The sequence below is a fragment of the Pan troglodytes genome, chromosome 5 (genome assembly GCF_028858775.2).
Source record: "Pan troglodytes isolate AG18354 chromosome 5, NHGRI_mPanTro3-v2.0_pri, whole genome shotgun sequence".
Taxonomy (NCBI): domain Eukaryota; kingdom Metazoa; phylum Chordata; class Mammalia; order Primates; family Hominidae; genus Pan; species Pan troglodytes.
In genome coordinates this window covers 156,928,480-156,956,166 of record NC_072403.2, presented here as the reverse complement: position 1 = coordinate 156,956,166, position 27,687 = coordinate 156,928,480, and positions in this window count along the sequence as shown.

Genomic DNA, 27,687 nt, shown 5'->3' with positions numbered 1-27,687 from the left:
AAATTAGAGACTGCACATTCACATGCTTCTCTTTCTCTAGATATTTGCTTCCATATCAATCCTGCTGTACTTCTTCCATTTTATTTGTCTTCGTGGGCTTATGCTTTATTTATTTATTTATTTATTTATATGTAAGTTGGCCCTCTCTACCAAAGATTCCACATCAGTGGATTCGACCAACTATGGTTGAAAAATATTTGGAAGAAAATCCACAAAGTTTCACAAGCAAAACTTGAATTTGCCACACTCTGAGTACTATGTTGAACCCACTTGAATGCAGCAATGTGTAGGCACTGTGTTAGGTATTATAAGTAACCTAGGGGTGATTTAAGTACACAGGAGGATGTGCATAGGTTATAAGGAAATACTACACCATTATATATAAGGGAATTGAGCATCCTCAAATTCTAGTATTCAAGGGGGTCCTGGAATCAATCCCCTATGTATATCGAGGGGCTCAGAGGGTTTAGAAGTTAATGAGGGCATGTGTTTATTCATCTGGAATATTTAGTTATAAATTCTGTTTCCCCTTCTTTTATCTGATATAAAGAATCATTTTTCCAAAGTCATAAAGATAGTAACCGGTCAAGTAGGTCCCAGAGACTGATATTCTATTTCATTCAGAATAAGGGCCACATCCATAGTCATATGGAATCACATTCCAGTTACAGATTTTATATTTTGCATTTCTAAGGATCATGTGCAAATTTAATTCTTTCTTGCAGAAATGTACCCCAGGTTGACAAATTATAATACCCCACTTGATATCATCAATACAAAAGGCTTATGTACCTTGAGAAATGATACTAAAGACTTAGCTTTATTTTTTATTTCCATATGTTCCAGAATTAGTTGATGGAAATCTCTCGGCATCATAGTCCAGACTTACCTGTGATGAAAACAATGTGTCAGGCAAGTGCCTATTTCAATTAATTAGTGCTTTCCAGGTACTATGCTACTACTTAAAAAAAATTTTTTTTTCAGGGTTTTTTAAGGAAATAGTGTTTCACTCTGTTTTCCAGGCTAGGGTGAAGTGGCATGATCATAGGTTACTGTAGTTTTGAACTCCTGGGCTCCAGCAATCCTCCTATCTCAGACTCCTGAGTAACTAGGACTACAGGCATGTGCCACCACACTCAGCTAATTATTTTGTATTTTTTGAAAAGACATGGTCTCACTATGCCGACTAGGCTGGTCAATATTTAGAACTCCTGGCCTCAAGCAATCCTCCTGCCACAGTCTCCCAAAGCACTGGGATTATAAATATGAACCACCTCACCTGGCCTACTACTTCTTTTGTATTTAGTTTGGAAGGGTATTTTTTATCTTTTGCTTTTCTATGCTTGGTTTTTGTTTTTCCCTTGACTTATTCTTCAGATCAAATACATAGTTGTTTTTCAATAAGAAAATAAATTTATTTGGCTCATGGTTCTGGAGGCTGGGAAGTCCGAGAACAGGGCGCCAGCATTTAGTGAGAGTCTTCATGCTGTTTAATGTTTAATACAACTGGAAATAGTTTTAAATTACATCAATTAAATGCCCAGCAGTTCTAAGTAGAGATAAGAATTTGCTTGAATGAAAAAAGTCACAGAGCTTGCACCTAAGTGACACTCTCATGAAACCAGGATGACAGCTAATCAAACTAATGGGAAGATTTCTTTCAGAAAAGGGTTGCTATTGTTTTTGAGTCTGATAAATACCATTCTGGAAAAGCCAGATGATATGATATGAAAGGCTATAGACAACACCAGCTTTAAGGGATAGGAAATATAGTATTTACAAAAGATTTTCCTACCAATGACTAGCAATAATCCAGCAGCTGAGTTGTAGCCACATAGCCAATTTGCCGTTGGTTCCATTTAATAATGTTCATTTGATAATATAATTATTTATTTACTAAGCAGAAATTATCTAGCTGAGAAGTGGGAAAGAAAGAGGCATGAAATCAAGCATATTCATGTTTTATTTAACAATGAGGATACATTCTGAGAAATGCATCGTTAGGTAATTTCGTCATTGTGCAATCATCGTATGGTGTATCTACACAAACCTAGATGGTATAGCCTAATACACACCTAGACTAGATGGTACAACCTATTGCTTCTAAGCTGCAAATCTATATAACATGTTACTGAATTTAATATTGCAGGCATTTGGAATACAATGGTATTTGTGTATCTAAACATGTCTAAATATAAAAAAGGTACAGAAAAATACAGTATAAAAGATAAAAAAATGTATACACCTATATGGAGCACTTACCGTGAATAAATATTGCAGGACTGGAGTTTCTCTGGTGAGTCAATGAGTGAGTTGTGAATGAATGTGAAGGTGTAGGACATTACTGTCACTACTGTAGACATTCTAAACACTGTACACTTAGGTTACACTGAATTTATTTTTAAAATAAAGTAATTGCACTACTCTGTCACTAAGTGATATAAATTTTTCAGCTCTACTATCATCTTATGGAACTATTATACATGTGGTCCATTGTTGACCAAAACATTGTTATGGGTTGCATGACTAGATTATCCTCTCTGAATATTGACTTCGTTATTAGTTTTAAAAACTGGTTTTATTGAAGCATATCATACAATAAAGTACACTAGTTCTAAGTGCACAGCTCAGTGAACTTTTCATGCGTGTATGCCTGAGCAACCACTATGCTGTCAAGACAGAGAACCCCAGGAAGTTACCACATGTCCCTTTCCAGTCAATACCTCACTCAGGGGTGATTACTGTTATGACTTATAAATCTATAACTTAACTTTGTCTACTCTTGAACTTTATGAAAATATAATCATACAGTTTGTACTCTTTTGTTTCTGGCTTCTTTTACTCTCACATTATATCTATGAAATTGATCCATTTTATTACGGGTAGTTGCAGTTTTTCTTCTCGTTGTTTTTTCCTTGTTCCATTATAAGAATATTTCACAACTTATTTTTCCATTCCAATTGATGGAGATTTGGGTTGTTTCCAGTTGGGGCTGTTGTGAATAAATATACTATGAACATTGTTACACATGGATTTTTGTGGGTGTGTGAACTCATTTCTCTTGGGCATCTATCTAGGAGTAGAAATGCTGGGTCATAGGTCAAGAGATTGAGACCATCCTGGCCAACATGGTGAAACCCCATCTCTACTAAAAATACAAAAATTAGCCAGGCATGGTGGCAGGCACCTGTAGTCCCAGCTACTCGGGAGGCTGAGGCAGGAGAATCGCTTGAACCCGGGAGGCGGAGGTTGCAGTGAGCGGAGATCACGCCACTGCACTCCAGCCTGGCAACAGAGCAAGACTCTGTCTCAAAAAATAATAATAATAAAAATAAAAAAATAAAAGAAATGCTAGGTCATAGGTTATGTATATACTTAGTTTTAATAGATACTGTTATATCATTTTCCAAATGCAATTGCTATGCTCTTCACATCTAACTATTCGTAAATTCCTAAATCAACTGACGTTGCTCCATAAAATTTAAACTGAGACCAATTGACTGAAATGTCTGGTTTTAGGGATTACTGTAGAACAAATCTTCCATAAGGTGCCATTCACTCTGACCGCTAACATTACTTCTAATGCTTCCTACGTGACTGGTAGGGCTTTTTCTAGGTTCTAGCACTTTCTATTCCCTCTTAAGCCATTTTCAATTTTGCTGTTAATTCCCTGAAGGATGCTTGAACACTTTCACTTTACGCTTTTTATAGAAGTGCCTTTTGAGACTGACTCACAGTCATCAAATCTAAATCACTCTTTCTTAACAAGCAGTTTCTTATTTACTTGGTCACCAAGGCAAATTTTTAAGTTGATTCAATTACTTGAAAGAATACAGAAGAAATTGTAATGAATTGCCCAAATGAGAGTATGTAACTCAGGTTCACAGAGTCTCATCACACTCAATAGGATTGTTTAAATATTAAAGGGGAATCATTCTAGCAAAAAGAATTCTGCAAATTAAAGATCTGTTCTATTATCTGAGAGGGATTATCTAGTCCATGTCCAAATCTGTCTTGTCATTTCCATTGCCTTTTTTCTTCACTTTACATGTGAAGTTATAAACCTGAATTTGACTTGGAAGAGGCTGATTCTTTTCATTTTTTATTTAGGTTGGATGGGCTCACGAAGAGAAAGCAATTATCTGGATCAAATTAAAACTTTAAAGCATTATGTAGAAAAAAAATTTTGTTAGAGGTCAACTAGTTTATCTTTTTTAGAAAGCACATTTCATTAATCTGCTCAACATGTCAAAAATGGTCACATGGGTAACACTTTTTAAACCTATATTAATAACTGTAAATATTGAAAGGAAAATCTCATGGCAATATCAAAGTGCCACCAAAAAGTGGGCCTGGCTGTATCTTTACAAGGGCCCAACTAACTCAGAAAAATGTAATATGGCCCAGTTTGTGATGGTAACTTTTAAGTTCAGCAACTTGATTTTGTCAGCACATGGCGAATATGTCCATGTATTAGGATTAATTAATAATAAAGCAAGCTCACAAAAGACTTGTGCACAAATCGGATGTATAATTTATGAATTAAAAATAAGAAGTATAACTCTTTCAATGTCTAGAACACACCGGCACACTGGGAGGGGATATGAGGAGTCTTCTGATATACTAAAAATGTCCTGTCATGGTGTTGGGTCCATGGGTGTATCTGTATAAAACATACGAAATTCAGCTGGGCATGATGGCTCATGCCTGTAATCCCAGCACTTTGGGAGGCCAAGGCAGGTGGAGGATCACTTGAGGCCAGGAGTTCAAGACCAGCCTGGCCGACATGGCAAAACCCCATCTCTACTAAAAATACAAAAAAAATCAGCCAGGCGTGGTGGTGCACACCTGTAATCCCAGCTATTTGGTAGACTGAGATATGAGAATCAATTGAACCCACGAGGTGGAGGTTGCCGTGAGCCAAGATTATGCCACTGCACCCCAGCCTGGGTGACAGAACAAGACTACATCTCAAAAATAAATAACAACAAATAAATCAATACATAATTTTAGAAATATATAATTAAATACAATATTCACTGTATTAAGTATAAGTGAATATTGTGTATTAAGTATAAGTGAATATGGTATATTCACTTAATACAGTGAGTATCGTATATTCACTTAATACAGTGAGTATCGTATATTCACTTAATACAGTGAGTATCGTATATTCACTTAATACAGTGAATATTGTATTTAAGATTTGTACACTTGATGTATGCTATAACTCAATTTAAAAATTATAGATGATGTGCAGAAAAAATATGATTAATTTGTAAGGGCTGGATGTCACTTCATCATGACCCTATATTTATTATTTATTCCTTGCTAAGTTGTTAGTGTTTATTTTCCCATTTGCCACTTTAATATAAAAAAAGTAAGTCATGGAACATCTTTGGGTACATACCTTTTTCCATGGGAGACATTCTTGGAAGTGAAATCACCAGGCCAAACATGCTGAACATTTTTAATGTCTTTCTGACCACATGGCAGCCCCAGAGTCACTCTGAACCCATTCAGGTTCTGGGGACTACCTGTTCATTAATTATTCTTTGCTCAATTAAATTCTGTTAAATTTAATTTGTCTGAAGTTTTGCTTTCAACATTGCCTAAATGACCATATACAGTCCCAATGTTTTATTTTTTTATTTTTTTATTTTTTATTTTTTTGAGACGGAGTCTCACTCTGTCGCCCAGGCTGGAGTGCAGTGGCTTGATCTCAGCTCACTGCAAGCTCCGCCTCCTGGGTTCACGCCATTCTCCTGCCTCAGCCTCCCGAGTAGCTGGGACTACAGGCGCCCGTCACCACGCCTGGCTAATTTTTTGTATTTTTAGTAGAGACGGGGTTTCACCATGTTAGCCAGGATGGTCTCGATCTCCTGACCTTGTTATCTGCCCATCTCGGCCTCCCAAAGTGCTGGAATTACAGGCGTGAGCCACACGCCCAGCCAGTCCTAATGTTTAAAATACCAAGTTAACTCATGAGGTTTTTCCTCCAGGATTGACCACTCTTCGAAACTTCCTATTCAATTTTCCAGTGGCAACCTAACTGTGACACTAAAGAATCTTAAGCTTCAGTATCCTTTCCTTTTGCAGGCCCATTTAAAGAGCCTGTGTGACATATGTCCAACTTGTCATCTGTTTTTATAAAATGTGCAGAGTAATATATTTTACCTGTGGTTGTTTAATAAACTTATCACTTTCCACTTTCCACTTCTCCTTCTCAACTGTCATACTTTCTCTTCTGTTGAATACAGTTGGAATGACCAAGGGTCATTAGGATGACCTTGTCAAAACAGAGTTAATACTGAGAGAAATTTAATGTTTAGTTGGATACATTTTTGTCATTTGCAGTTACTTGCAGATACAGTTAAGGTATTGCTAGCCAGCTTCATTTAGCAGTGACTTCCAGGAATACTCTAATGTCCTGAGTGCTGACTCCCCCCAATCATTACATAAGGAGGTAAGACCACAGATAACATGTTTTACAGACACCTAGCATCAGATATATTTGGGTAGTGGAGAAGAAACAACTTTTGAAATGTGTAGAGATAGCACACCCACTGGAATGACTAAAATGTAAAAATACATCCAGTTGAACAACTGGATCGGATACATTTCTACTGAGAGTGGAAAATAGCACAGCCACACTGGAGAATGATTTGGCAGGTTCTAGTAAATTTAAAAATACAGCCACCTTATGTTTTACCAGTACCACTCCCAGGAATTTAATTAAGAAAAATGAAAATCTCTATCAAGAAAAGTACTTGTACAAAGCACATATAGATGCTTTATTCATAATAGCCCAAAACTGGAAAAATCAAAATGGCCATCAAAAGGAGAATGAAAAAATAAACTATGGCATATTTACACAATGGGAAATTACTCAACAGTAAAAAGAAAGAAAACTGCTGATACACACAAAAGACATGGATGAATCTCAAAAGCAAAAGAAGCCTGACACAAATCCCACACTGTGTGATCCCTTTGATAAGTTATAGAACAGTAAGAGTTAATGTAGAGGGATAAAAATCAAAGGAATTGTTGCTTCTATAGGGGTTATTGACTAGAAAGTGGCATAAGGGAAGTTTTTTGAGTGATGCAAATGTCCTATATCTTATTTTTAATAATGGTTTACGGGGTGTATACATTGGTCAAAACCCATCAAAATACACAATATGTGCATTTTATTATCTGCAAAAAAAAGCAATGAAAGACATGTATAAAGCCATCAGGCAGTCTATGGAACAGTCTTCCAATTATCAAAATTTTAAGTGCAGGGTTGGTTTTTGTTGATGTCTGGTCTCAATGAAATTTCTCTTTTACCAGGAAAATCCTTAATTATGCAGTATGTGTAACTGTAAATGTATCACACTTTTTTCTTTTCTCATAGAAATTGTACAAATGAGAATTTATCAGAATTCCTGTATTTCTAAGACAAACTCTGTAGAAGTACTACAAATAGGAAGTTCCTCTGTATTTGTGTATAAAGTTGCATGATTTATGCTTCCAGACCTCCATTAATGTTTTTAAGAAATTGAATTGAACATACTAGAGGAAAAAATTAACTGAAAATGATACAGACAGGAGACAAGGAAATACTGGGTAGAAGAGGATGGTTCTCTGGCAAAGGCTCCACCCTCAAGACTGGAGACCCACAGTCCTAAGTGGGAACAGACTTTTCTGTTTTCATGCCCAAAAAGCTGCCTTTTGGCCCACCACACCCCCCTATCCTGTATCCATAGAAATCCTGAACCCCAGCCTCCAGAAGCAGATGAGTAGACAAGGAGAAAGCAGATTAACTGTGCCATGGTGGAGCAGAGAAAGAGAGAAGAGGAGAATCTGAACACTGAGAAGAGTTCGGCTATGGACAGTAGGAGAAAAGTTTGGCTGTTTAATGGCCAGAATCCAGGGGAAGATGGTTTTCCCACTCCATCCCCCTTCCAGCTCCCCATACATCCCACTGAGAGCCACCTCCACCACTAAATAAAATCCCACATTTATCCTTCAAGCCCGTGTGTGACCTGATTCCTCCAGGACTCTGGGCAAGAGCTTGGGATACAGAAAGCTGTCACACTAGCCCTCTGCCCTTGTGAAAAGGCAGAGAATTCACTGAGCTGGTTAATACTTAAGCCATCTGCAGATGGCAAGGCTAAAAGAGCATTGTAACACTGGGGCCACGGGCACCCAGCCCTAGACACTACCACAGGACCGGAGCCCAGTGCACTCACCCTGGCTCCTGCACCTGCCCATCTGTGTGTTCCCCCTCCCACCAGGGGTTGAAGCAGCAGCAACTGAACAGGCGAGCCACACCCCGTCACACATCCTGTGAGGGGGATCAGGGAACCCTCGTGTTTTGACACTATTTCATAGTTTCTAAATGTAGTGATATTTTGATATTTGTCAGCTTTATAAAATGTGAGGTTCGTTGTGATTTATGTTCTTATTCTAGAAAAGTATTTATATTTTTTCTGCTATTTTTCATTTATAACTTTATATTACTTTTATTCAATAAAGCACCTCACATTGTCCAAAGCTTTAGATTTCACCAAACCTAAATCGACCTCTGCAACTGCCAGTTTGATATCTCAATGTGGAAATGTAATAGGCATGTCAGACTTTACATGGCCAGCTCAGTACTCTTGCTTTCTCTCCTTCTCCAAAACCTGCCCATTTCCCAGAGTTTCCTTTCTAGGAAAATGGCACAACTAACCCCTAGTTGATCATGCCTCAAACTTGAAGTCATGTTAAGTGCTCTGTTTCTCACACACCCACATCCAATCTATCACAAATCCTGTCAGCCCTGCCTTCAAAACTACTCTGAAATGAATCATTTATAACATTGCTACAGCTCCACCTGTGGCTTAAGCCACCATCCTCTGTTCTCAAATATTAAAGTCACCCCCTCAACTAATGTCTCAGCTCCTGCCCTTGCTTCACCCCAGCACTTATCATTTTCTGCTTTCACAGTCACACCTGTGACAATACCCAAGTCCTTACATTGACCTATGAGGTCCTGTATAATCTGACCTCTGGCTTCCTTTCTAAATTTACTCATGACTCCTTTGCTCACTCTGCTAAAGCCTGGGGGTCTTCATGCTGTTAGGCAAATATATTGAGCACATTCCTTCCTCTGGGTTTTTGCTTTAGTTTTTCCCTTAGCCTAGAATATTCTCCCTTCTTCCCTTCCTCCCTCCCTCCTATTTGCTCTTCCTTCTTCCCTTCTTCCCTCCCTTCCTCCCTCCTTCCCTCCTTTTCTTCCTTCCTTCTTCCCTTCCTTCCTCCCTCCCTCTTTTCCTCCTTCCCTTCCTCTCTTTCTTTTCTTCCTCCCTTCCTTCCTTTCTCCCTCCTTTCCTTCCTCCTTTCCTTCCTTCTTCTCTTCCTTCCCCCTCCCTTCCTTCCTCCCTTCCTCTCTCCCTTCCTTCCTTCCTCCATTCCTTCTTCCCTGTCTTCCTTCTTTCCCTTCTCCCTTCCTTCCTCCCTCCTTTCCTGTCTTCCTTCCTCCCTCCCTTCCCCAATCCCTTCCTCTCTTCCTTCCTCCCTCCATTCCTTCCTCCCTCTCTCTTCCTTTCTTCTTCCCTTCCTCCCTTCCTTCCTCCCTCCCTTCTTCCCTTCTTTCTTTCCTCCTTTCCTTCCTTCCTTCTTTCCTTTCTTACTCCCTTCTTTCCTCCCTTCCTTTCTCCCTCCCTCCTATTATATAATTTGGGGCTTGGCAAGGAGAAGAACTCTTTGATATTTAGACAAAAATAATCCTTCTTAAAACAGCTATTTTCTCCTATAAATTCTTCCTAAAATCGTAGAAAGAATTTATAGGAGAAAATATGAAACAAAGTTATATGAACTTAAATTATACTAATGTTAGGTTAATTTAAGAAGAATTTATACCTTTAAATAGTGAGTTCTTCCATCTAGCTAAAAAGTACTCCAATCTTCTTTTGTATCTTTCTTAAGCTTTTGTCCTTTTCTTAATATGGAACCTACATATCTCTTTTTATGTGGGTTCATAACTAGTTATGGTTTGGAGGTGTTATAGTAGATGGAATTTTTTTTCCATTACAATTGCTTACCAACTGTCACTGGTATAGAGAAGTATTGATTTTTGTGCATTTCTCTTGATTCAGGTGCTTTTCGAACTCTCATTAATTTAAAATTCTTCAGTGGATTCATTTGGATTTTCCAAGACAGTTTCAGATGCATTGACAAAGAAGGTAAGTCATTCTGCCACTATAAGATGTCTTTCTTCACTCTGTTTGCTGTCATTTTCTGCTAATTTTTATGTCTTACTTCAAATTTAGTTGGCCCTCCTTGTTCCCACACCCATATTGAACACGTGTATGCACGTATACACACAGTCATGAGAAACCAATGCCCAAGGCATTTACAACATGACAATGTCAGGACTCTCCTTCATCCTCCACCATGACCAGTCCAGAATTCTTCTAGATGATGTAGTTAATGTGGGAAAAGGGGTTATTCCATTTAAAAGGTATGAGACTGATTATAAATGGTCCATGATAAATGAAACCAGCAATAGTGACCTGGCTTTCTGGTTGTCTGCTTTACACAATTCCAAAGCCTGAATAAACTATGAGCAATTATCTCAAGTATTCTAAGCACAGGCTGATTAAAAGTAGCCATTGTTTCTGTCACAGGTCATAAAGACAAATAAAAATGAAGAAAAAGCCACGATGTTATTTAATATTCTTTTTTTTTATTATACTTTAAGTTTTAGGGTACATGTGCACATTGTGCAGGTTAGTTACATATGTATACATGTGCCATGCTGGTGTGCTGCACCCACTAATTCATCATCTAGCATTAGGTATATCTCCCGATGCTATCCCTCCCCCATCCCCCCACCCCACAACAGTCCCCAGAGTGTGATATTCCCCTTCCTGTGTCCATGTGATCTCATTGTTCAATTCCCACCTATGAGTGAGAATATGCGGTGTTTGGTTTTTTGTTCTTGTGATAGTTTACTGAGAATGATGATTTCCAATTTCATCCATGTCCCTACAAAGGACATGAACTCATCATTTTTTATGGCTGCATAGTATTCCATGGTGTATATGTGCCACATTTTCTTAATCCAGTCTATCATTGTTGGACATTTAGGTTGGTTCCAAGTCTTTGCTATTGTGAATAATGCCGCAATAAACATACGTGTGCATGTGTCTTTATAGCAGCATGATTTATAGTCCTTTGGGTATATACCCAGTAATGGGATGGCTGGGTCAAATGGTATTTCCAGTTCTAGATCCCTTAGGAATCGCCACACTGACTTCCACAATGGTTGAACTAGTTTACGGTCCCACCAACAGTGTAAAAGTGTTCCTATTTCTCCACATCCTCTCCAGCACCTGTTGTTTCCTGACTTTTTAATGATTGCCATTCTAACTGGTGTGAGATGGTATCTCATTGTGGTTTTGATTTGCATTTCTCTGATGGCCAGTGATGATGAGCATTTTTTCATGTGTTTTTTGGCTGCATAAATATCTTCTTTTGAGAAGTGTCTGTTCATGTCCTTCGCCCACTTTTTGATGGGGTTGTTTGTTTTTTTCTTGTAAATTTGTTTGAGTTCATTGTAGATTCTGGATATTAGCCCTTTGTCAGATGAGTAGGTTGCAAAAATTTTCTCCCATGTTGTAGGTTGCCTGTTCACTCTGATGGTAGTTTCTTTTGCTGTGCAGAAGCTCTTTAGTTTAATTAGATCCCATTTGTCAATTTTGTCTTTTGTTGCCATTGCTTTTGGTGTTTTAGACATGAAGTCCTTGCCCATGCCTATGTCCTGAATGGTAATGCCTAGGTTTTCTTCTAGGGTTTTTATGGTTTTAGGTCTAACGTTTAAGTCTTTAATCCATCTTGAATTGATTTTTGTATAAGGTGTAAGGAAGGGATCCAGTTTCAGCTTTCTACATATGGCTAGCCAGTTTTCCCAGCACCATTTATTAAATAGGGAATCCTTTCCCCATTGCTTGTTTTTCTCAGGTTTGTCAAAGATCAGATAGTTGTAGATATGCGGCATTATTTCTGAGGGCTCTGTTCTGTTCCATTGATCTATATCTCTGTTTTGGTACCAGTACCATGCTGTTTTGGTTACTGTAGCCTTGTAGTATAGTTTGAAGTCAGGTAGTGTGACGCCTCCAGCTTTGTTCTTTTGGCTTAGGATTTACTTGGCAATGCGGCCTCTATAAAAGAGGATACAAACAAATGGAAGAACATTCCATGCTCATGGGTAGGAAGAATCAATATCGTGAAAATGGCCATACTTTCCAAGGTAATTTACAGATTCAATGCCATCCCCATCAAGCTACCAATGACTTTCTTCACAGAATTGGAAAAAGCTACTTTAAAGTTCATATGTTATTTAATATTCTTAAAATTTTAAACGTTAAAATGCTTGAAATGAGTCATGAAGCAATTAAACAACATAGCTCACTTATTCTCATGTCTTACTCATTCCTAAGCAGTTTATAATCCCTGCCACGTCAGCTCTAGGAGTTAGCAGGATGGAGCTAATTTTGTTTTCTTAACATCAGGTGCAATATCAATATTCTTCTGGTTGCAAGAAATGCAAAATCCAACTCAACTTGTTTTAAACAAAAAAATAAATATAATGGCTCATTGAACATAAAAAGCACAGACATAGGATCCAGCTTTAGGTAAAGCTTAGTCTAGTAGCCCCTCAATATCACCAAGGGCCTGGTCTCTCTGTGTACTCTGCCATAGCGTCTGCTTCACCGCAGCCTGCTCTGCCCTACCCCAATACACCTACTCCATCCTTTAGAAGCTCCAAGTTTCCTTCTGTGGAAGCCAAAACAAGAACCAATCAACACAAAATAAAAATAGTAACAATAAAAGACGCCATATTAGTTCTGGCCCTTGCTTCCTACATTTTTCAAAGAAGAGAAAAAGAGGACTTTCTTCCTTATAGAAGAAAGAGGGAACTTCTTCTTCAGGGCTGCCCCAACAGATTTCTTCTAACATCTAATTCGGTCCACTGGTATGACATGATATCTCTGATCTAGTCACTCTGACTGAAGGAGAGAGATCCATTTATGGACAGTCCAGACTCATCCCTTGAGAGAGCAGTGAGGTCAAAGCCATGCACCCGGTGACTGAGAATGGGGAATGGTGGCCAGAGAAAATGTGGGAGGGGGAATGGATGCTAAGAAGCAAACTGCACATACTCACCAGTGATGGTAGGTGCTAGCTATGGTTTTGTTTAATTCCTGTGTTCTGAAAATCTGTACCTACCCAGTTCACATGGTGTTAAGGCAGAGTCCCTTACAAGGATTAAAGTCTCCAAATTTGTGTTCAACCAGCATGAATTCATAGTTACTGTGATTTCAAACTAACCCGTCAAAATATTATGGTGTGTTTATAGTTTTCAACTCCTGTCTCCCCTCTTCTGGGGAGCTGAAGACAGATGACTTCATAACTATCAAGCCTGTAGATTTCCTCTATCTTAAAGCCTCAGGCTAAAGCACTATCCCTGGATTGCTACAGGCCTTAAAGAGCCTGGGAGGCAGAGGACAAATAATTCAGTGTAAAGTCATCACTTACTACTGAATTCCAAACTCACAGACATAAATAACTACCCTCTCCCCTACTCCTCTGAGAATATCTTTAGTCGTAAATAGGGAATTTGCTTTTAAACAAGAGTGCAGACTTGATCATACTCATGCTTGATTTCTGTCACTACCCCAGAAGATGCCTCCAGTTCCATCCAGATGCAGCTATTCTGTCTGTGACACAAGCCACCACTCCTATGTGGACCCCACCTCATTTCCCACGAGGTGATGGAGCTGATTCTGGACAGGCCTTATCTCAAAATCCTTGCCTGATTCACTCCACAATCCTTTTGACTCTGCTATAAACATTCTATGTACTCAATAAATATTTTAATGACTTGATTAATTCAAAATGATTTTGCTGTGAGAATTTTAGTCCTTTGGAAGAATTATATACCCCTTGAAATGGAACAAGGCAAGCTGAGACTGCATGTATAATACACTCTTATTTCACATATATCTCTCATATGAGCAATGTGTCAGTAAACTCCCTTTTAGATTTTAATATACAAACTTGACAAAACACATGTATCTTTCAACACACACACACACAGACACACACACAAAACAATGTTTTTCTGTTAACAGTGATTAGGAAAATTTTTATGTGAATGTCACCAAAACTCATTACAACATCATTAACAACATGATGTGCAGATAGAAGTCTTAAGTTATACTCAAAGTACAGCATCACCAAGAGTATAATGGTGCTGTGAGTGTCTCAGCTGTTACTGGTGCTGAGAGTAGACCCTAAGAGATGATCAAACCAGAATGAGTCATGCAGAGGCAGTGACAAACATTACGCTGAAACATATTGGTGATATGACAATATTTCTGTTTAAAACTTTTTCTTTGAAGTAAGTAAAGTTGTTTGCTTTTAGCATTTTTTCATCCTAAAGCCTGAACCAGCTCCCCTGCAGATTGATCACAACCTCCTGTTCTGGAGCTTTTCAAATAGCCTCAGGAACATGGTGCCTCTGTATCAGTTCCTCTGATTCTGAGAGTTTGCCTAAATTTGTCTTGTTGTTGCTGCTGTGGTCTGAATATTTGTGTCTCCCCAAAATTCACAGGTTGAAATCCTAACCCCCAAAGTGATGGTGTTAGGAGATTGAACCCTGGGAGCTGATTCAGCCATAAGGATGGAAACCTCATGAGTAGGATTAGTATTCTTACAAAAGAGGTCCCAGAGAGCACCCTCCTCACTTCCACCATGTGAGGACACAGTGAGAAGGCAATATCTAGGAACCGGGAAGCTGGCCTTCACCAGACACTGAATCTGGACTTGTCAGCCTCCAGAACTGTAAGCAATAAATTCCTATTGTGTATAAGCCACCCAGTCAATGGTATTCTGTTACAGCAGCCCAAGGGGACCAACACAGTCACCCAGGCACAGCAACTCCTCATACCACCTCTTTCCATAACCCTTGACAAACCACTGCTTCAATCCCTCTCCCCAGCTCCATTCTCAACTTTTTTCAAGCTGTAGATGACAAAGAATTTATTACAAGAAACTAGCTTTTTATTGTAACTTTTTGTTTTTTCCCTAACAGCTTTATTGATGTGTGTTTATTTCTATGCCTTATCATAAACATAATATTCATGATGTGGCATAAAAACTGTATATGTTACTGTATACACAGTCATTACTAACAGCCTAATTAACTGGTGATTAGAAAGTGATGTTTAAGCTTTTTACTCCTAACATGGTAGTTACTTCTACCTAGACATTTTACTAGGTTTAGTTATCTTTTAGGAAATTGGTAGGTTGTTTTGTGATGCCACACAAAAAATTGGTAGGTTGTATTATATTCTTTCTCCTCTTCAAATAGTGGGCAAGAGGCTCTGGTTAGCATTTTCATGAAAAAAATGCCTGATTTTCAGAAACACACTCTTGTAACTATCATTTCATTACATTAGACTGAACAAAACAATTTATTCAGCATTTATGAAGTTTCTACTGTATTCAAAGAACTGGACTAGGTGCTATAGAGAAACCAAGATGATCACTCTGTGATTCTCCACCCTCAAACAGCCCCAGAATAGTAGGGGAGATAAACATCTATTCACCAAATCACAATGCAGGTCTAATTGTGGAAAGCAACAAAGTCCAGGCAGAAACAAAGCTCTATGTGAGCAGAGATGCAATCATTCCAATTGCAACAAAGGGTGGAGACTTCACAATGAAGCCTAAAACCATCAAGTTGAAAAAGAAAGTGTATAAGCACTTGCAAATGTGTTGATACATATTAATGACAGCATCAGAGTTCTAAAGACAGCAGCAAATATATCAAATCCTCACTGATCCCAGCAGTAGTAGGGATGAGATACAATTCTGCAATGCTGGTGAAAAGGCAAGTTTATTTACTAAACAAATAGGTTAAATAAGAACATGAATGAAACACCTATTTCCTAAGCAAATGATGTGCTTGGATTATTTTTAAATTATATATTAGTCATATGATCTTGAGCAAGAACTTAACTATTGTTGGCTTAATTTTCCTCATCTGGAAAACTAGGACTTGAATTAAGTGGTATCATAAGGTTGAATATGCTGTAATTATATCATTTGCATACAATTCACCAAATTTTTGAGTGCCTGCCCTGTATATAATGCTGTGTACACTGGAAAATTTAAAAATACCATAATGCATAGCCTCTGACTTCAAGAAACGTAATCTTTGTGGAAAGGGCCATCAATATCAGGCAGTCTGTGTCTAAGTGTTGAAAGGAAAGGTCCAAATAATAAGCATTGTGGGAACTGAGCGCATAGGGTCTAGGAGCCAAGGAAAGCTTCCTGGAGAAGGAAAATCTTGAAATATAACTCAAAGGAAGTTAAGATTTGAATAGGATATCGGAGGTGGAAGGCAACCACCATCTTCACCCATCTGCTACCCCCGGCCGAATGCATCTCCAAGTGGATGTGCAGGAATCAATTCAGGCTCCAAATCACTGTTTGGAAAATATTGTTATTTCATTTCAGCAGTTACCCACTAAATGTCAATATCCAGGCCATGCATTGGAGCAATTAGCAAAGACTGGTTTTCCAGGCTTTTGTAATTGATTAACTTACAAACATTACTTCTGTTGACACTGTTCTTAGTTTTATGTAGTCATCAATTTAAACTTTGAAAACAAATCTACAATCTGTGCAATAGCAGTAGTGATGAAAACCATGTTACTTTATTCACAGAGTTTATTATTAATGATAATAATGCCTGTTCAATGATTCATCCCCCTTCCTCCCTGCAGTGCTCATGGCTGCTATTATCTCATCATCACAGGTATTGTCACGGGGCATAGTATTCTATGAAGTGTAATGGACTTGTGATTATTACACTGTGGCATATGAATAATGTACTTCATCAGTTTATAGACTATCCTTTGTGAGAATATGTTACTGTTGTTTTGACTAAGATTTCTTAGGAAACAAGAATGAAATTTTAATACCAGAGATGCTTTCAGTTAAATACAATGACTCACTCACAATACAATCATCATACATAGCCAGTTGGGAAAATTAGAAAAAATGTAAAATTATCTACATCACTTTTTGTTTAAAAGATCGATTTTAAAACATCAACCAAAAAGGAAACTAAATTATGCAAAGATTCTGTAGGCTTTATACATAGTTACAAAGATAACCTATTTTATAATATATACACTCAATGCCATATTTTTTCACTCACTGCCTGTGTGGCCAGCTCCTTTGTCACCCTTCCCAAGATGCTCTCTATACTTATGACTTATTCTTTCCTGTTAGTCTGTCTTTTTTTCTAACTTCCTAAATGATCATCATTACACATACCTCTCGAGATTTGTAAGGTAAGGTAGGTTTTTATCATTTTTAAAGTGTTCTGAGAGCATTCACCTGTTTATGTGAATATATTACAATGCACTGTTTATGTCCAGTGAAATACATCAAATTCTACTTTGAGGGAATTTGTACCATGAGAACAATTCCGGATAATGTCTGGATCACACTAAACATCATGACAGCTTCCCTCCAAGCCCTGAACTTAATTCAAGACTTGGTCCTGATTTTGAATCCCCAAACCATAAATCCACCTTAGGCAAGGTAGAAACTGATAACCAAGACTTCAAATGGGTATATCCCTACTCCATCCCCTTATGGCAAGGATATTAAAAAACTCCAATACATCAAGGACTTGACAGCGTCCTTGGCCATACTGTATAAGGAATCTGTGTCTCATGATTTCTCATTTGGAAAGAAGCACTAAAATCCCTTTCTGTGCTAAAAGGATGAAGCTTGAGGACTAATGAGAAATTTGGAAACAAGATGCCATTTGTCAGAAATGCAAAAGCATTGTCAATTAATGTGTGCTTCATTGAGATGGGAGGCTAAGGGGTGCATGAAAAAAAAAGGAATCATGCTTTTGTACATAATACGGCCAAATTTTTCACTTTCATAAAAAATCACAAAGAATAGTTTTTTAACAATAGGAGTAAAGAGGGGCGTAAACACTGAGAGTAAGCATTTCTTATGTAAACTAAACTTGGGAAACTTTTGAAAGAAAAAATCAGTTATCATGGTCACCATACTATTTGTGTCCAAAATTTCTAGAAAAAAATGAGACCACAGCTCTGTTATTGGGCCAAGTTTCAACAAGAGAACCTTCCGTTATCTCAAACTCGTCTTTCCTACGACCAGAAGGCCCCTCCAGCCATGAGGAAACAGCACCTGTTAGAGCAGACAAAGCTCTGCTGACATCCAGTCAAGCTACCTGAAGACTAGACTGGAACTACACATGGGACTGAGCAAAGACTCTGGCGAGTTGGGTGTGTCCAGAGACAGATGGCGGAAACACTGAATAGTGAAGGGTTAAAGAGGATTGCATGGGAGGGGCTATGAGAAGGATTGTCAGGAGAAGGCTAGCATCATGGAAGGCAGGGGCATCCACCTGAGTCATCCTCTGAAGGAAGACTGACCACAGGAGAACCTATGTTCTACCAGGACTTAATTCCAGACACTCAAACTCTGCTCTTGTTCAGGACACTTAGAAAAAAATCAGTCAAAGGACAAATTACACTTCCTTTGGAGACTAGTGTGTACTTACTGGAAGAAGATGGGAAAGGTAATTGCTCTTTGGTCCATGGTCATCTGAAGGGCACTTGCCAACTCCAAGTAAAGGAGTGTGCCAGTCTGCACCCATCTAATCAGCCTGGGAGATTTTGAATCTGATGCCCCAAACTCCTCCTCTCTCCCCTGCACAGAGGAGCTAGGAGCTACCTCCAAACCCCAAAAGCCCTGCTAAGCTGAAGTAACATATCAGTCTATTTGGTGGTGTTTAAGCAAATCTTAAAACAATCATGTCTTAAAATGTTTTAGAATAAATTCACACAGTGGTAGGAGTTTTAACAGGAGAACTTATTTGAGTAACCATCTTGTAACTTTACTGGCAAAATTCAGGGTCCTCATCAGTATCTCCATTACAGAAAAAAAAGGGGGGTTGAAAGAGGAGAATCAGGAAAAAATAAAGATAGGAAAGAGGAGAAAAACACAGCAGACAACATAAGAGTCCTTTATTCAGCCTTAAAAAACCCCAGTGTTCTAAAGCCTATAAATATTATGATTTTCTTCTCCAGGCAAGATGGTATTTTGACTCTTATTTATTGCACTGAGCTGGAAAAATCCAGAGTACCACGAGACAGCCAAAAGGGTTTCTCTGGGCCTTTATTTCCTATTAGATGCAGAGCCAATTAATATCCAGACAAAACTTTCACTGCTTCCCACTGCCTGAAGATTGGGTTCTGTAATTTTCCAAAACATCTTGAACCCACTTAGGGAATCTTCCCACAAATTTGATACAAGGGATAGCAAAAGCACCAGCAGTCTCTTTCCAGAAATCTTTCCTAAGTCCAGCGTGTCCTGTCTTAACTGGCTTTGGTGGCTTGGAAGGAAGGATAGCAATTATTTCTTTCCTCTGTACTTCCCTCGACTGTGGTTCTGTAGATGACTGAGTCAATTTTAAAATAAATGCCACATTTGGGTGCTGTTAGGTTGTCATAAAATGGGAAATGATAGGATGTAGAAATGTCTACACCATCACACCCTCACCTTATACATTTGGAAATACCGTGTTTCCTAAGGTAAATGGCACTGGCACCCAGATTCCTCTGAGTCACTATTTGGCTAGGCCTTTGTCAATGAATTAACACAAGTTTTCACACTAAAGTCTCCATGCAGGTTTCGTATGCTGCCTCCCTTCAAGGTTATGATTCTTAATCTTATGGTGAATATGACAAAGTAATCAACTTGCTATCTAGAAAAAAAATGAACAGATGCACAAATACTCAATATTTCCAAGGGTTCCTGGACCCCATGAAGCCTATACACTGATCCTTAGGGGCACATGGACATGGAGTTGCAAACTCCTACACAACTGAACCACTTCTGGACTTATACCATGAAAATCTCTGCAGTTGAGCTTTTAAAATTAGCAGCTCTAACTCATTTTAATAACTTCAATCACTTGCCTTGGTACAAATTTTGAAATGAAGAAATGACATTCCCCTAGATAATTGAGTGAAATAGCCCAAAATGCCAGTAACCAAACTTTTAAGAGTGGCATATATTATCACAAAGATCAAGTGACAGAACTGCAAAAGGATGCATGTCCAAATAATTGAGAATAAATTTAGATAAAGTCTATTGCCTTATGAGCAGACAGCTTCCATATACTTTACATCATTGGAATTCTCAGGAATTACAAACATTTGTCGTATTTCAGACACTGTAAATCTGTGTTTCAGAGGGTTTCTGGGTTCCCTGAAGCCCATGCACTGCTTGCCTAGGGGCCCATGAATATTTAGTTACTACATCCTCCACAAGTATATTGCCTCTGGGAATGCTAACACAATTTAATTCTCAATGTGAAAGTTATGAGTATCATACATTAAGCAGCCAGTGTAGATAAGGTTTTGACAGAACTTTTCTACTTTAACACTAATTCTCACCTTATAAGAAGAACATGATACTTAACCCCAATAGCAAAATTTTAACAATAGTTTTGTATGATATTGACATTAAGCAATAAAGTCAATAATATATTAAATAATATCTTAAGTCATTAACAGCAAGAGTACACACAAACAATAAGAAAAGATAGCACAGTGAGTCCAGAAGGAGAAAAAAGAAGCAGAAACAGAGAAGCATGGAACTCTATCTTTAGATGCTGAGAAAAATACAGAAATAAGACATGAAAGAAGATTTTAAATACAGATTTATATAAACTTAAAAAAATAGAAACTTTCAAAAAGGGAGAGCATGGAATATTCCAAAGTCAGGAAGGTATGACACACACAAGGACAACACTAGCTTGATCCCCCAAAAATAAACCCTATAGAGTCATTAAAAAGTTTGAAGAATTTTCCAGGAGAATCAATTTAACCTGAAATCTAAGGTGAAGTTTAGAATTGAAGAAAAGCTGACCACCCAATTTTTTTCTGCATGTTGGTATCAAATTTCATATCCTTTTAATGAAGAGGACCATCTGGCTTTCTTTACTTATGTATACAGTCTTTGGAGATGTGGCACTATTTACTTCTGCTTAATTCTGTAATAGTCTCTTTTCTCTTTTTACAGCTTTCATTTCAAGCATGCCTTAGAGAAAAACATTCTCTAGAAGACTGAATTGCATGACTTCTGAGATTCTTGGGAAAACATTTTGTTGTTCTTGCTATGAGGAAATCTTTGAGGGAAGTTAGGAGTATAGTACATTAAAACAATAAATATTTATTTAGGTGTGTAGGAAGCTGTACATTTTTGTAATGTTATACAAGATGCTATGGTTCTAATGTGTAGGTTAGTATTAGAGTATTATGAATTTGATTATATATTTACATTTTTCAGTGAATTTTATCCTTTCATATGTTTTCATGTTACTATTAGGCTGGTGCAAAAGTAATTGCAGTTTTGCCATTAAAAGTAATGGTGAGAATTGCAATTACTTTCGCACCAACCTAATAATTAATAGCCTTTCTTTCCAGCTTGAAGAACTCCCTTTAGCATTTTCTGTAAAGTAGGTCTAGTGATGGTGAACTCCCTCAGTTTTTGTTTCTCTGGGACAGTCTCTATTTCACCTTCCTTTCTGAAGGGTAGCTTTGTCAAGTAAAGTATTCTTCATTGGTAGTTTTTTTTTTTTAATCACTTAGAACTTGGACTCTATCACTTCACTCTCTCCTGGCCTGTGAGGTTTCTGTTGAGAAATCCACTATTAGCCTTATTGGCGACCCCATGCACGTGATAACACTAATATGCGTAGGTTAGAAGAGGGTTTTCCTTCTTCAAGGAGCCTGCAATTCAGCTTTCAGACAAAACATAATAGATATTAAATTGAAGGCGGTATAGAATCAGTATCAAGTAAACAGTACACACAAGTATACAGTGAAAGCAGGGGATCATGTGAGGTTGGGTGATCATGAAAAGTTTGAAGGACCGGGTAGAAATGGACTGTTTGCTGCATGGACACCTGAATAAGATGGAGCTGAATGAAATATGCTGATTATGATGACAGAGACCTTGAACCTCATTTCTTACTCATTTTCCTGGCCAAAACAACATGTACTCTTAGTGGCCAGCTCTATGTATACAGAGAACCAACTGCTAATCAAATTTTTGGAACTGAGAAATCATATTTAGATTAAAATCAACCTTATACCTAGTTGCTCACTAGAATGAACACAACTTTAAAGAAAAGTGAGAAAAACCTAAAGGATTTGATAGTATATATTTAATTGTATTCCATTAGCCATTTTTCTCTTCTTAAGTGATGTTAAGTGACTTTGGGAATAAAAGATTATAATAACATAGGTTTTTTAAATTATTCAATTAATGTCGGTGATTAATTAACATGCTATCTTACTATTAGTGTGTTAGTACTTTGAGACTCAATGAAGACATAATACCTTTACAATATTATTATGTGACAGATGCATGTGTTTTAATGCCCGTGTTTCTCACACAATGGCAGATTACCTAACAAATGAGTAATGACTAGAAATCGCTCTGGATAGAGAATATTTTTAAAACTTCAAAATACTTATGAAGACCAAGAAAATGGGAGAAGAAGCAGATACATTTTCTGTGCCCTGCTCTATTTCCTTTCAGAATTTAAATTCTTTTGGGTAATTTTTGATCCAGATTGTATGCAGCTGGTCTAATTAGCAGAAGAAAATGGATTTAGACCCCTCAGTAAGTCAGGAGATATCTGTAGTCTCCTTGTACCAGGTATATATTCTAGTTAATTTCCAATAGAAATATGTCTATAAAAAATGTTTTGGTTAAAAGACCAAAATTTTGATTAAATGTGATTAAAATATTTGTCCCAGAAAGGTTTTTTTAATCATTCTTATCACAAAAAAATTCACTAAGTTTCAAGAGGATGCATGGACAAACAAGGTGCAATCTTTTAAAGCAAGATCCTAACTTGCATTTCCAACCCCACATCTCCTTTCCTATCTTCTACCATCTGGCCCCTGGGTAGAAACCCAGCAGTGTAAACCTCAACTGATACCATGAACTACAAACTAAGTGTAGCTGAGGCAAAGAGGCTCCAGTTTTCTGGAATCCACAGGCACTGAACACATATAATCTATATTCACAAGATCTGAGGCAATAGTTCTTCTCACAACACTATAACAATCTGCAAAAAGAAAAATAAGAAACTTTAGAAGCTGACAGCCTAAGTCAATGGGATTCATGGGACAGTATTTTTGGGAGGTTAGGGCTTGGGGCATGTAGGCCAGGTCCAGGTGGGGCAGTGGGGCGTTTCTAACAAGTTGTCAGATGCTGCTGCTGTTGCTTCTCTAGGGGCTTCACTTTGAAAACCACTGGTTCATTGATAAACCCCTTCCTTCCTGTCATCCCTACCTATGTGGCAGTTTCTGGGCACACTAAATCATGCAGAATGCCACTACTCCCTGTCTGCAAGAATGGACTTTTAAATGGTGGCACAACATCTAAAATAACTTCCCTTATTTATTTTTGAAATGATGCAATACCCTTCCTCAAATATCACTAACATTTTTTCTATGAAGACTAATTTTTGAAATCAGAAGTGACAAATTTATCAGAATTCGAACTATATATTTTTTCATATTAAATGGCATTAGTATGATTTCATTCTTGTTCCCTCTCTGCTCCTTACTCCCCATCTTGCCCCTTTGTAAAATGGTTCAGTAGGGAAAATGAAGCAGCTTTTTTATTCTCATGGACTTCTTGCTCTAAAGACATTTAATGAAAGAAAAATAATGTGAATGTTAATTCTGTCCTAGTTCTATTTTCCTTGCTAGGCCAAAAATTTAGACAACACAGTATTGGAGTATTCTCCATGGGGCACCATCTGACTAATACAAATTTCAATTAACTTCCATTCTATGCATCTAAAACATTAGCTTAGAGTAGTTTTTATATGAAAACAAAAACACATGTAAAAACAGTTTCAAAAACCAAAGATACTATACAATCATTCTAGTCAAGAATCTTGGTTGCAACCAACTCCAGCTAACTAAAATACAGCAATCTGTTTGTATACATCTGGGAGAAGTGGGTCTCTAATTCAGTGGAATATTAAGGAAGAACAGTTGGGACAGTTCACTAACTACAGTTGGAAAGCAGAAACTGGGAAGGCCATGGATGCTCTCAATCTCTCTTTCTCTCTGTCTCATGGCTTCTTGTCATAAATGATGCATTTTTCCCCTCTATCTCCCTGTCTCTAATTCCACCAACCTTAACCTCATTCTAACCAAAAACATGCTCTTCACAACCTCTCATCTTGGTTCCCCATGGCTTAACTCCCCCAGCTCCTCACAGTCCGAACTTTACATTTACAGGAAAGAAGGGAAAAAAGATCTCAACTACTTCAACTTTTTCACACAGGCTGGATTTTCTTCCCTTGGCAGTGGGGTTTGATCACACATAGCAAACCTGCTAGCCTAGGCCCAGTCTTGCACAGGAATTGGGAGCAACACCAGTGTAAGAGGAGGCATGACACAGGATTACGCAGAAGGAGAAGCAGAACCCAATGCAAGCCCACCCTTAGCCTCAGTCAGCCCATAGCAACCATCCAGAATTGTTGTTCCCAGTTGGGACAAGGGGCAGGTTCATTATACCCTTTAATTGACGGTCACTGGACCCGACCGAAGCTGTCCCTGGAAAAAAGAAAGTGACCTTGAGTGAGTCAGTTTCCTTCAGCTAAAGCAACTCTCAAAGAGGGCTGACCACTGGGCACCATCTTGGGGCAGCACTCTCAGCAGCTGGGGAGCAAGTCTTTCATTCCTGAAAAGACATCGGGGCAGCTGTCTGTCTTAACTCAGCTACCCTAGCACCATGTGGATCAATTCTTCCTGTAGGTTCTGGGAGCAGCTTCTCCAGAATTCCAGGGTACCTCCCTTCCTAGGTGAAGCTAAGAAGAAGGCCAGTGAGAACCATACCCACCAGGGCTGGAGTTGATCTCAGGGCCACAGCTGACCCATTGTGTCCCTCCTTTACTGACCAGTCTGGATTCTTCCCACCCACAGCTCAATAATTTACCTGATGTTGTGACTCACATCCTCATCCCTGGGATCTAATCACCTTGACTTCTCTGACTGGGGTGGTTACACTTGTCTATTTACAGTCAATGTAGGGCAAAAGAGTACCAAGAAGTATGCGTGTGGATCGCTGGGGTGCAAGATGTACTCCTCCATGTCCCCATGTGTAACAGCAGTCCTATCTCCTCCACCTGATGAGAATCACTTACCTCTGCTAAAATGAAAATGCATCTTCTTGTTTGCTATTCTTTGGTACTAGTAGCCCAAAGTGCCCAGAGAGCAGCTTTAGCTTATAGTTTAGAAGGACTTTGGCTGTGTCACCTGAAAGAAATGCTCCCCCTTTGAGAACAAGGATCTCTAGACTCACAGGGATGGGAAGCACAAATTTCCCAAGTAGATCAATATGAGTAATGGCTAGCAAGGTTAACACCTTCTTCCTCCACACTTGTTTCCTGAAACTATATGTTCCACCTGTTGGGAACACAGAACCATTAAGAGATTTTTTTATTTAAAATAATTTTTGGCTGGGTGCGGTGGCTCAAGCCTGTAATCCCAGCACTCTGGGAGGCCAAGGCTGGTGGATCACAAGGTCAGGAGATCGAGGCCATCCTGGCTAATACGGTGAAACCCCGTCTCTACTAAAAATACAAACATAAAATTAGCCAGGCATGGTGGCGGATGCTTGTAGTCCCAGCTACTCGGGAGGCTGAGGTAGGAGAATGGTGCGACGCCAGGAGGCAGAGCTTGCCGTGAGCCGAGATCACGCCACTGCACTCCAGCCTGGGCAACAGAGCGAGGCTCTATCTCAAAATAAATAAATAAATAAATAAATAAATAAAATAATTTTCATTCCAAAAAATGGGGCCCCATCCCAGTAAAGTATTACCTTTGAATTACTCTTTCAGCTGTGTCTTTAATAAACTGTTCTTCCATTCTATTATCTGGCACTACTGGGTATTGTAACACACAAACAGTGAATTCTGCAGTCCTGGATTCCCATCTGTACCTCCTTTGCTGGAAAGTGTGTCCATTGGTCTGATGCAGTGTGATTTTTGCTTGGGAATCAAACACTGTCTTGGTCCTTGCTAGTGATGCTGGTGGGAGCCCCGCAGGCAAGAAAGGCAAACCACCCATACGTGGAATATGTGTCTATTTCCATAAAAAGGAATCACTCTTCCTTCCAGGGTAGAAGTATTCAAACGTAATCAACATGCCACAAGTAGATATTGGTCTTCCCAAGGGATGCTATTGGTGTCTCAACTCTATTGGTGGCTCAACATTGGTCTCTGCCACTGGCAGTTTGAGAATGCATTGTCAGCTCCGTCAGCCTTCTTGGGCTATTGGGCCCATGCAGAACTTCCACAACTGCAGTCATGACTATTCATTTCATGCATCTGTGTGATAGCACTGGAGTAAATAGAACAGAAGCTGGCTGATTTCAACTCTCTATTTGGTTGTTCTGTGCCTCCTCCAGGGCATATACTCTTTGGTGTTTATATCAAAGGTCCACCCACATGCCTCTCCTCCCAGTTCTCTTGGTTCCTGGTCTTCTAATCTTTCTCCTTTCAGAACCCAGGCCAGTCAACCAAAGCATGAACCTCCACTCATGTGTTTGTATATGTTTCATCCTTGAGCCACAAGGAATACCGGATGCACTGCCTGAAGCTCTACCCAGGAACATACCTGAATTGTACTGTAGTGCAGCCACTGTCCATTTTCAGCTAAGCCTCCTATGAACTTTGCTTGGGCTTTTTCCTCTTCTATCAGCTTGTATAAAGGTTTTCCCATGTTACCACCAATGCAGGCTGAGAGAGAAGCACTGAGCCAATAGTGGTGGAGAAGTGGGTGTCCAACCCACATGCTCATCTAGCTTGCTCATGCTCCTGGTTATGTCTATGAGTTATCCCAGATGAACATCCCCTATCCTTTGAAAAGTTAGCTGCTGGATGTGCCTGACCTGGACTTAGTGGGTCTGCACAAACCTAACTGATAATGGATAATTCTGTCCACATGAGCACTTGGTGCCCATGGTCAGGTGTTCTGTTCTACTAAGGCCCAGGGGTATCACGAAGTGTTTTTCAAAAACTGTGTTTCTCTTCTTTGTTGCTCCAAAGCCCTGCTCACGTGCACTGCAGTTTCCCCAGCAGGGGCTTACCATAATACTCCCTGTGGTATGTACCCTCCACCAGTATCTCTCACACCACAGGGCCTGCCCACTCACCTAGCCCATGTTGCAGAGCAGCCTCACCCACTTTTGGCTGTCAAAGCTTTGCACTTTCTGCATTTAATGGTGTTTTCAGACAGAAGCCTGTTCAATGATTGTTAATGAATCCTTTCTTGCCCTGAGCCTAATTCAAATTTGGCAGCCTTTTGTGTCACCCACTATATAGACATGTCGGAGCAGTGTTCCCAAGTGTGGAATATGCTGCAGCTACAGTCCAAACAGGCCTGCCACGCACTGGCCTTTCTTCTTTATGGTAGAAGCTGCAAAATGAATAATTTGTCCTTCATTTTTGGGGAGATGTGCTGGTGTGGAGAATGTGTAGGCTCGCTAAATGTT